This window comes from Ictidomys tridecemlineatus, chromosome 6 (genome assembly GCF_052094955.1).
Source record: "Ictidomys tridecemlineatus isolate mIctTri1 chromosome 6, mIctTri1.hap1, whole genome shotgun sequence".
NCBI lineage: Eukaryota > Metazoa > Chordata > Mammalia > Rodentia > Sciuridae > Ictidomys > Ictidomys tridecemlineatus.
Window position 1 is genome coordinate 124471255 of NC_135482.1, and position 10703 is coordinate 124481957.

Sequence of the window (10703 nt, forward strand, 5' to 3'; positions counted from 1 at the left end):
AAAATCCTCTCCATCCCTGCTATCTTGGCTACCCCTGGTGCTCAAGCAACCAGAGGACTTGATGTCACCAGGCACCCAGTTGCACCACAAGTTTGGGTTTTAAAGAATTGAGATGCTAATCTTTTCTATATTGCCTGTGCTGCTCTTCCAATCTCCCTCTCCTAAGGTCTTATGGGGAAACCCTCTTACTGTAATTTATTAAGGGCTTTCTCTCTGCTGCCATTCTTCTGCTGGTTTAGAGGGTTTTTCTCTTTCTAACACATTTCCTCCCTCTAATATGTCTGAACCTTTTGGGAGTTTTCCAGCCTGAATTTTTCAAATTTTGTCTCTCTCTGCTCATATGCAATCTTTTCCAACTGGAACTTTCTTTAAAATACATTTATATATTTGTATCTTTTTTACTTTTTTTGTGGATGGAGATATCTCTGTTAGAAGCCTCTCTTTCATCACTCAAAAATTCTTCTGAACATTACTTCATTTAATTTCTTCTACATATTTTCATAAAAATGATCATCCAAAAAACAAATGTTATTATCTATCTTTTCACATTGTTTTAGGGCTGATTTAGTGCTGAATCTTCTCACACTGGATGAACGTGTATTTAATCTTATAAACCTTCTAAAAGTCTCTGCCTGTTAAGAAATCTAATAAATTTCATTACTGAAGTTACTTCTATCCCTACCCCATCTTCCCAGCTGAACTGCCTGCTGTCTTATCTGGATTACAGTATCTCATGAGTATGTCTACAATTCTTCTTTGTTTTGGGAGAACATAAAACTTCTTGCTTATCCTTTGTCACTTTCATCAGGGATTATGATTCCTGCTTAAAATTTATGTGAGATTCACACAGTAATATTCTGGTTCTCAAAACAATTCTATACTTAAGTAAATATGCTTTAATTATAAATTTTACTGATATAAATAATGTATGCCACATAATCTACAAATAATTAGAAAGCACATAATACAGTTAATTGTAAATTCCTTATAGACAATTGACCCTTAACATAGGCCTTTGCTAATTTTTCACAAACTTTTTTCTCTTGATATCCCACAGTTCCAACTGATACATATTGTTCCAATAGGGCTGATGGTGTTTTTGTTTTGTTTTTGTTTTTGTTTTTACATTAAAGAGACAAAAGAAAAATTGGTGAAGAATCATATGTTATAATTTTACTCATGACATGAGTAACTTCTTTGTTGAATTCAATGATGGTTTTAAATTTTTAAAGTGTGTATAAAATAGCAGATTCTGAATGCATCTCAGTCCAGAAATCTGTTCCTTTTGTGTAATTTTTAGCACTGAGAATGCAATGTCCTATCCTATGTAATCCATTGAAATTTCTCTATTATTCTCCAGCCTTCATATGAGAACCACTCATATGAAGAGTCTTTCAGTTGTCCATAATGAGGGCAATGGTTCACTCTATGGATTTCATCTTTGGCAGGACTGAGAAAATATCAGGAAGTGCTGAGTTGTGAAATTCTACCATTTCTGCTGACCTTATTCTGGCTCTTCAGAAATAAATCTGTGAATGGGTTTATCTTTCACTTGGTAAGAGTTAATAGAAGCTAATAGAAGTGGAATGGAAGAAAGTGTTGAATAGGTATATTCATTTCCAATTTAAGTTATCTTCAGAAATTTTACAAAACTACATTCTTTTTTGGTTTTTGTTTGTTTGTTTGAGCAAAGTCTTTTCCGTAGGAAGAGGGATTTCAGGCTCTCTGTGACCCAGCAGCAACTTCCCTGGAGTAATACATATTCCTGAGCATGAAGCTGGAACCAGTAGAGAAGGGACATGGTCTGTGATGCATAGGTAAGGGAATAGGGCACAGTGCTGCCATGTTTAGTTTACAGGATTTCATATCTGGAGTTTTAACACAAAAACAAGATGATTCAGATACCTTCCCCATGGTGAGAATCCTGTCACTATAATTAAGATGATACAAATTTAAATCACATCTCGCCTCTCAATGAAAGGGACTTAAGTAAATTATTTAATCAGCTAGAGCCCCTTCTTCTGAAGGTCTAGTTTCTTGGACGGAGCAGCTACTGGTTCTTCTAGTACTACAAACTGCATATGGTCATTGTGGGACTAACCAGCTTTGAATCCTGTAAGCCAATCTAATATATAATTTAGATAGATAGATAGATAGATAGATAGATAGATGTAGATAGATAGATGATAGATAGATAGATGATAGATAGATAGATAGATAGATATCTCCATCCATCATATTGGTTTGGTTTATCTGGAGAATCCTGACTAATACAATCAACAGCAGCATCATCACTATCATGTCAAGACCATCACTATCAACATCCACCACCCCCATGAGCCTATGTTTTAAAATAATCAAGATCCTTATCTAATCCTCATTTTCTCCCTCAGAAATCAGAACCTTCACATCCAGAGTTCAAGGAGAAATCATTTCTGCTCCCAAGCCCACTGGTTTAAGAGCAGCTGACTCAATAGAAGAGTGACTTTATTGAAAATCCATCTATGCCTGAGGCATCTGCTACAGCTCACCAACTTTCTCCCTGTATGTGGAGTAAAAGCCAAATTTCATTACTTTAGATATTAAGAGGTAAGTTAGAATGCAGTTAGCTGGGATCTGACCTTGTTTGGGAACCCAGAGATAGAAATATATTGAGGCAGCTGGCCCATAGGTGGCCCCAGACAAACAGGTAGACCAGCATGGACAGTATCCATCTGGTATTATGATAGTGTGGTCAGGTAAATAAGCTGTCCTCCAGTCCTGCCTCTCCTATGTGGCCTTGGGCACCTCATCTCAACTCTCTGCCTTTATTTACTCATGAGGAGGTTGGACCAGATCTATGGGTGTTAAGCTGTGCTCTTTGAGCCCTTGGGTACTATACAAGGAAACTTGGGTGCTGCTTGCAGGGCATCATGGGATTATAGGAACCCCTAAGCCCTATTTCCCTCAAGCCAAAAAGAGCTACTTCACTCTGACCCAAATTTTATTACTTGAAATTTTGATTACTGGATGATTATAAGATCCTAAAAAAATGAATTTATGCAGCTCCCAGAAAAGCAGGGCTGGAGACTCTCACTGCTTCACTCTTTCGCAAGGACATTAGGGGTTCCCACTACGTGTCAGGCATTATGCCAGGTAATGTTGCTACAGAGTAGGGCAGACCAACCAGATCCTTCTCCCATGTGCTTAGAGTGCTGTAGAAAGAGATGAACAATCTATAAACACAGATGGCTCTGGGTTCATGTCTAGAATAAAGCAGGACAGTGTAGGAGAGCACTGAGCAGTAGACAGATACCATTGAGGAAAACGCTGGAAGTGGTCCTTAAATAAATGAAAACAAAAGAAAGTATGTGGTGACCACAAGTAGACTCAGTGTGACTAAGTAAGGAAGGATGGAGCTCAGGGCATGGCACTGATGTCCTTTGAGCCCTTCCTGCTCTGAAGTTCATGACTTTTACACCAGCATTTCCATCAACAGCACACCCACCATGATCACTGATGAGGAGGAAAATTCCTCAACAGTCCTTTAGATCTTTGGACCAGAGAGTCTTCCCCTATGAGTTTAGCCCCAACTGCCAGCCACTGGCCTTGAATGAGTCATGTATGGGTAAATGAATAGGCTTCTGCATTTGTGATTGATACACAGATTCACTGTGAAAAGTGTATTAAGCCACATGGGCATAGGGCACCTCTCAAAGACACAGTCCTCACTGCACCCACAAAGATAACAATGCTGAACAGAGTTCCAAGAAAAAGGACGTTAAACCCTATGTGGGAAAGATGAAACCCCAGGCCTAGCCCACAGGGGAGTTATACAAATGATGGTTGGCTTGTGATGTGGGTAGTCTGGGGGCTGGTCTGGAAACTTTAAGTTCAGCCCTTAGGAACATGAGTTTGGATTTTTACCTCTCTGCCTCCACAAGGTCCGTTCATCTTGAAGGAAAAACATGGTGCTTATTTGATGCTTAAGGTACTGAAATGTGAATGGGGAATTATACCAAGCCCATGTGCACAGGCCCTGCCGGAGACCTCCCTGAGATCTCCTGCAGGCTATTGGGTGAACTCTCTCCTCAATTTCCTTGACAGATAGAAACTGAGACAGAAAAGAGGATCCCATAGCTGGCTTGTCCAATCTGATAGGCTGGAACCCCAGCATGTTGTTAGAGAAGGACCGGGGCAGGAAAACTAGACACAGAGCAGGCCCCACCCCTCCTGCTCTGATGCTCTCAGAGAGGTCACATTTCCTGGGTGCCTTGGGGGACATCCTGGGTCAGGTTACGCAGCTGGAATCATAGGCTCCTGTCTAAACAAACCAAGGTTCCTGTGCATTCTCTGGCCCAGCCTTTTCTACTGCTGTAGAATGCCACAGCCTAAACTCTTGATGGCCCTGGCCGCTCTGCTTGCTGCCATCAGTGCAGGTGAGTTAAAAACCAGGAAGGTAAAATCCAAGCCTCCAGGCCTGGGCACACACTGTATGTAGGACACAAACCTCCACCTGCTTCTGTCAGCCTCTGCTCAGCTTCATGCATTCTTCAGACTGATGCTTTCAGATGAGCACTCATGGATCAGAGAGGTAAGTCTTGAGGCCATGGGTAGGTCAGCAACAAGACTCAGGACTAGGTAAGAAGCAGCATAGCCTTCAGTGTTGCTGGGGAAATTCCCTGAGGAAGCAGCAGGAGTGGGCACTGCTGGTAATATATGAATGTGTCTAATCTCCACTGTGTATGAAGGCATTACTCTCTCCCCTGACCCAATGCAGAGCTGCCTGCATACAGCATGCTTCCTTTTTGAGTCCTCAAGGACCACTCATTCCCTCTCTGGTCCCTTCGCCTTCTACTCTGTACTTTCCCTGGGGGCATGCAGCCTTGAAGGGTTTTTTTCCTGCCCTGATGGAGATTAAAGTTTCCCTAAAATTCTATGTCTACACTGGATAGCAAGAAACCACACTCTGCATCATATTAGAGGGTTACCTGTAGCTTATTTATCAAACCAATGTGGGTGGGTGTGGGAGGGTGTGTGTGTGTGTGTGTGTGTGTGTGTGTGTGTGTGTGTGTTTGTGTGTGCATACGCACACACATACATGCACGTTTGTGTACCCTTGTTCATTTATTTCCCACAATTCTCAGAGGTAGATATATTGGACCATTTTACACACGACAAAACAACCTGAGAGAAACTGCTAACCTGCCCCAAGTCACACTAAAAGTGCTGGAAGAGCTGATTTGAGTCGGGTCTTTCTGCCCCCAGTGATTGTAGCCTGCCTGCTGAGGCCCAGAGCATCCAGGGCCCTGTGAGGAATTGCTGGTTGTTTTTGAAGTAAAGATCAGCTGACATTCCTTGGTCAGTCTCTGACCTGAGAGGAGGCTGTGAGCTGCCTTGGTAGGACAGATGTGGTTTGGGGGACTGAAGAAGGAGGAGAAGCCAATCTCAGGCCCTCTAAACTGTGGGGAGTCCAGACAGAATCCCAGCTCTCCCACTGGGGCCCATGTTGGCTTATCAGTTACTTGACCCCTCTACCCTGAGCATCCCTACGTGTAAAATGAGAGGCCTGACAAGCCATGAAGTAAGATGCCAGCTTTGTTCTTCCATGGTGTTGACTGCAGGGCATTGAGCTCTTGGAAATTCTAGCACAGGATGGCAACCAGGCCATTGTGGCTTCTTCACTGTGTCAGGTTTCCAGGGTCCTAGGGTTCTCCGCTGATACTGGCCCTTGTTACATGATCTCTCTGCTTTTCCTTTCCTATACTTTATGGTGCTGTCACCCACACAGCCATCCTCAGCATGGCTACTGTACCCTACACGCTTACCAAAGGCTCTAAGGACTTCGATTTGTCAGAAATTGAAGTTCTACACTGAAGTGACAACTCCAGTCCAGATGCCAGCTCAGAGGGACTCTCTGCAGAAGAATAGGGAGCAGGGTATTAATACCAACCCTGTTCTCCCCAGGGCTGGCCACCTTCTTCCCCTGTAGTGGGATTAACTGCCTCCTCCTATGCCTCCTCACTTGCTCTCCAGGCCAGAACTCCACAGCAAGGGACTGCGTGAGCTGCCCTGCAGGCTTCTTGTAAGGATCATTCACCTGTTCCCAGGAGGATGGAAGGGAGGGCATGGGGAGCCTGGCAGGTCCTCTTCATAATAGCCCCAAGTGGGAAGGGCTGTCAGGGGGACGATCGTTGCTGTCCCAGCCCTGAGTGTCCCAAGTATGGTGGAATGATCCCCCAGGGTCCACCCAGGACATAGACCTCAATAGAATGTAGGATGATAAGAAGGGTGTGCTGATCTTGCGCTGCTCCTCATCTGCTCTGCGACCTGGGTAAGTCTTCAACCAGAAAGCCCGGAAAGCAGGACTGGTATCCAGAGGCATGCTCCCAAGTGATTCCTTCTCCTGCTTCTGGGGCCCCTCCTCATCCTAGATGAAGGACGCCAGGCCTTAGCCCAGGATCCCACAATTCCAGCCCCTTCTCTCTGGGCCCCCAGGATGAACCCTAAATGGTCAGCCTTTTCTGGGGAAACTGTGCTGGCTAATGCCCTAAGGCAGGGCATTCCCATGAGCTGGATGGGATGGACCCTGTCCCCAAGCCCTTCACAATGACCATTGTGAAGTTGGGAACACCCTCCTGTCTCCTTCTACTCATCCCAGTGGGGACAACAGAAAGTGGGCCAGGTGACAGTATACCCAGGCAATGGGAAGAGCCTTGCAGCCATATATGCTCACATCAAGGCCAAGTTGATCTGGGTTTAATAGCCTCCCTGGAATAGAAGGTAAGGCTCTCTTCAGGCTCTTGGCTTCCTTTGGCCTTTGCAGTTGTCTGGGTGACAGGACACCTCCATGGATGTGCTCCACAAGAACCTGTAGGTGGCATCTGAGACTCACAGACATCAAGAATAGCCAGGTGATTCAGAGTGTGGGGTGGGGTTGAAGCTCTGTCATTTTTCCTCGGGGGAAGAGGGGAATGGAGATCATTGAAAAGAACCCAGAAAAGGCTAAATCTTCAGGTATCAAAACTAAACCTCATCATCCCTAATTTGTATAAGCCTAAAGCAGTGACCTTGTCCTTGGGGAGCAGCCCACACCTCCACTTACCCATCCAGGGACATGTATATTAGGTGTAACGTGGAAACCACTTCAACACACCTGGAACGCTGCTGTGGCATCAATGAGATGATGACCATGCAAGTGTTGGGAGGTTCAGAGCCACTGTTTCCATGTGTCATGCAATGAAGGGAAGTGCCATGAGGACTGGAGCAGCAGAGATGTGAACATCCACGGTGGCCACCCCATGACTTGGCCATGGCCCTCACATACCATATGTCACCATAGTGTGTGGGTGGGATACAGAGGAGGGTCAGGAAGTCCTCTGAACCCTAATGCTAGCTGACCCTCAGAGCCAGGTCCTGGCAACAGCTACAGGGGATGGAACTGCAGGTCCCTCATAGAGTCCTAGTAGGAGGTGAGGACCTCCCTTATCCACAAACTGAACAGACCACAGAAATAAATTCCTCCTCACTGTAACGCGAGGAGGTGATATTCTGTTAACAGATGAAACTGGAGGACAAAGAAGTTAAGGTCTACAAGGACACTCAGCAAAGCAGACACGTAAACTGAGGCAACAACCTGTAGCAGTATCCAGGTAGATGTGTGGTGCAGAATCCAGCTGCCCTCTCACCCTGGGGTTCCTTCTTGTTCCTCAGAAGTGCCCATTTAGACAGAAGCCAAGTCCACAGCAGGCCAGCTGTGCCATCGTCCCTCTGGGTTACTTCCTCACAGGCAGAGGTGTGGGATGCCAGCCCTGCCACAAAGGTAGGTAATCCTGGGGTGGAGGGCCTGGTGACATCTGGGAAGGACTAGAGAACAGGGTGGACTGGGAGAGTCCTCAGGTTATGGATGAATCAGTTTTTTATGACAAAATATAGGTAAACTTTTAAAATGTTTATTTAGCTCAAGTTTTAGAAGCTGAAAATCCAACCTTGGGCAGCTCCATTTGTTCAATGGCATTACAGTGGAAGCACATGCAAGAGGGATCACATGGCAAACAGGAAAGCAGAGAGTGATTCAGTGGTCAGGTTCACCCTTTCATTTTCTTTTTTTTTTTCCTTTTGGAAATGGGATCTTTCTATGTTGCCAGAATGGTCTTCAACTCTTGATCTCAAGGAATCCTCCTGTCTCAGTCTCCCAAGGGATAGGAAGGTTCACATCTTTTTTTTAAGAGAGAGAGAGAGAGAGAATTTTAATATTTATATTTTAGTTTTTGGTGGATACAACATCTTTGTTTGTATGTGGTGCTGAGTATCGAACCCAGGCCGCACGCATGCCAGGCGAGCTCGCTATCGCTTGAGCCACATCCCCAGCCCCAGGTTCACATCTTTATAACAATTCTCTCTCCTAAAAACTGATTGAAGTCCCACAAGAACTACATTATTTCCTCCCAAGGGCAGAGCCCTTGATGACCTAAGTACTTTGCACTCAGGGATACCTCCTAAATACTAAACCAATACTCTCCTAAATACTCTGAGGACCAAGATGCTAACACATGAACCCTTGGGAGACACAACCATATCCAAACCATATCATGTCGCAGGGCTGGAACTGGACTGTATACTTCCAGAGCTCAGGTGGTCTCTGAGGGGCAGAGTTCAGCTACCCCTGGCACCTACACATGGGTCTTAAAGCATGGAAACAGTCTCCCTTCCCACCTCCAGGACTTTAGTGAATGCAGAAATGACAATGATAATGCAGAAAGAAGGGAAGAGTAGTAGGGAGCAGGACATTCAGCATGGTTGAGTCCTGCTTCTGCTTCTTCCTATTTGCATGACTTTGGCAGAGCGTTTACAGACCTTAGTATGCAGATCTTACTTTTGCTTTGTAAAACTTATCCCCAAGAAGATCTTGGTTCTGTATGTTACTATAAAAGGAGTTGCATATTTCATCTCAGGTTTCAGTTGTTTGTTTAACAGTGATTTATGAATGCTGCCTTCTTTATTGACTTGTTATAATAGCTTTTGTGTAAATTTCTTAGGATTTTCTTTATACCCTATCATGTTATCTGTGAATATAGATGGTTTAACTTCTGTCTTTTCAATTGGCACAATTTTAATACTGTTTTTCCTTACTACACTATCTTTAACCTCTAGTACTATTTTAAATATAAGTGGATAACCTTGCTTTTTTCTTGAGGGGAAAATATTCAGCCTGTCACCATAATGTATGGTGTTAGATGTAGTTTATTATCAAAGACTTTAGTCAGATTAAGGAAGTTCCCTCCTATTTTTAATTTGATGAGAATTCCTTCCATGAATGGGTATTTAACTGATTTGTGTGTGTGTGTGTGTGTGTGTGTGTGTGTTTCTGACTCTATTGAGGTGAGCATATTGAATTTAATCCCTTTTGTTCTGATGATGTTGAATCTTATGTTTTTATTGTTACATTAACTGTGCAACTCCACATGGTCATGATCCTTTATCCTTTTTGTACCTGGAATTTGATTTGCTAATATATTTATTTGCTACTATTTTTATAAAATTTTTTGAATCTATGTTCATGATGAATATTGGTATAGCATTTTTATCTTAAGTTTTTTGGTCTGGTCTTGGTATCAAAATCTTGGTAGCTCATGAAATTAGCTCAAAGTCCTCCCAACTTCTCAATTTGCTGAAACAGCTTATGGCAATCTGGTATGGGTTTGCACTTGAATGTTGCATAACGCTTAGCAATTTCCTGGTGGGCAGGCCTTTAATTATAAATTTAGTCTCTGTGATACATTTAAGTCTATTCAGATTTTTCTCTCCTTTGACAGTTGGTAATGTAGCTCTTTAAAGGATCTGTTCATTTTATCTAAGATATAAAATCGATGGTCATAGAATTGCTCATCCTGTATATTTGCTGAGCTTTCAGTGAGTCATCTGCACTAATAAGTCACTCTCTCTTCCTCCCTCACCTCCTCATCCTCATCCTCCTCCTTCTTCTCTTCTTCTTCTTCTTTTTTTCTTTCTCTCTCCCTTCTGTCTTTCTCTTGACATGGATGATCCTTGTGTTTTCCTTTTTTCTTCATTAGTCTAGTTGGAGTATGTCACATCCATAGCCCAGTTGTGCTAGGGCAGTGGGGTAGGTTATGGGAAAGCCAAAGAAAGTGCCCAGAGACAGCGTGTGAGACATAACTTATTAGGGAAAGTTTACAAGAGATCAGTGACTGCCTCAGGAAGAGTTCAGTGGCGATAGACTGAAGAGACTGTACCTCTGCTCCTTACACTGTGCCAAGCATTGCCTCCTTCCCCTCATGGTGTCTTGTCCAATGGTGGCCAGTTGGACTAGTGACATATATCCTTTCCATGGTGCCCTCAGTCTTGCCCTAGTCCCCACTCAGAGAGGGATTTTATATGTTAGACAGCAGAAGCAGTGATATTATTATTATTATTTTGTTGTTGTTGTTTGTTTTGCATATATGACCAGCATCCCAAGAAATAAATGTCCCAGTGAATATGCAAAAAATTAGCTTCCTACAGAAAACACTAACTTTCCCTAGTACCCAGCACACATAAGAGAAAGTCTGTGTCCTTCAAGATAATATGTATTTGGACCTTCCAGCCCAGACTGTTCTCATTGTTCCTTAACTTGGTTAGGTCTAGGGGAACAGAAAGCAAGCATGGTATTTTACTGTCAATTTTCTTTAGAGATGATACACCATATTTTCAACATCACTCATGTT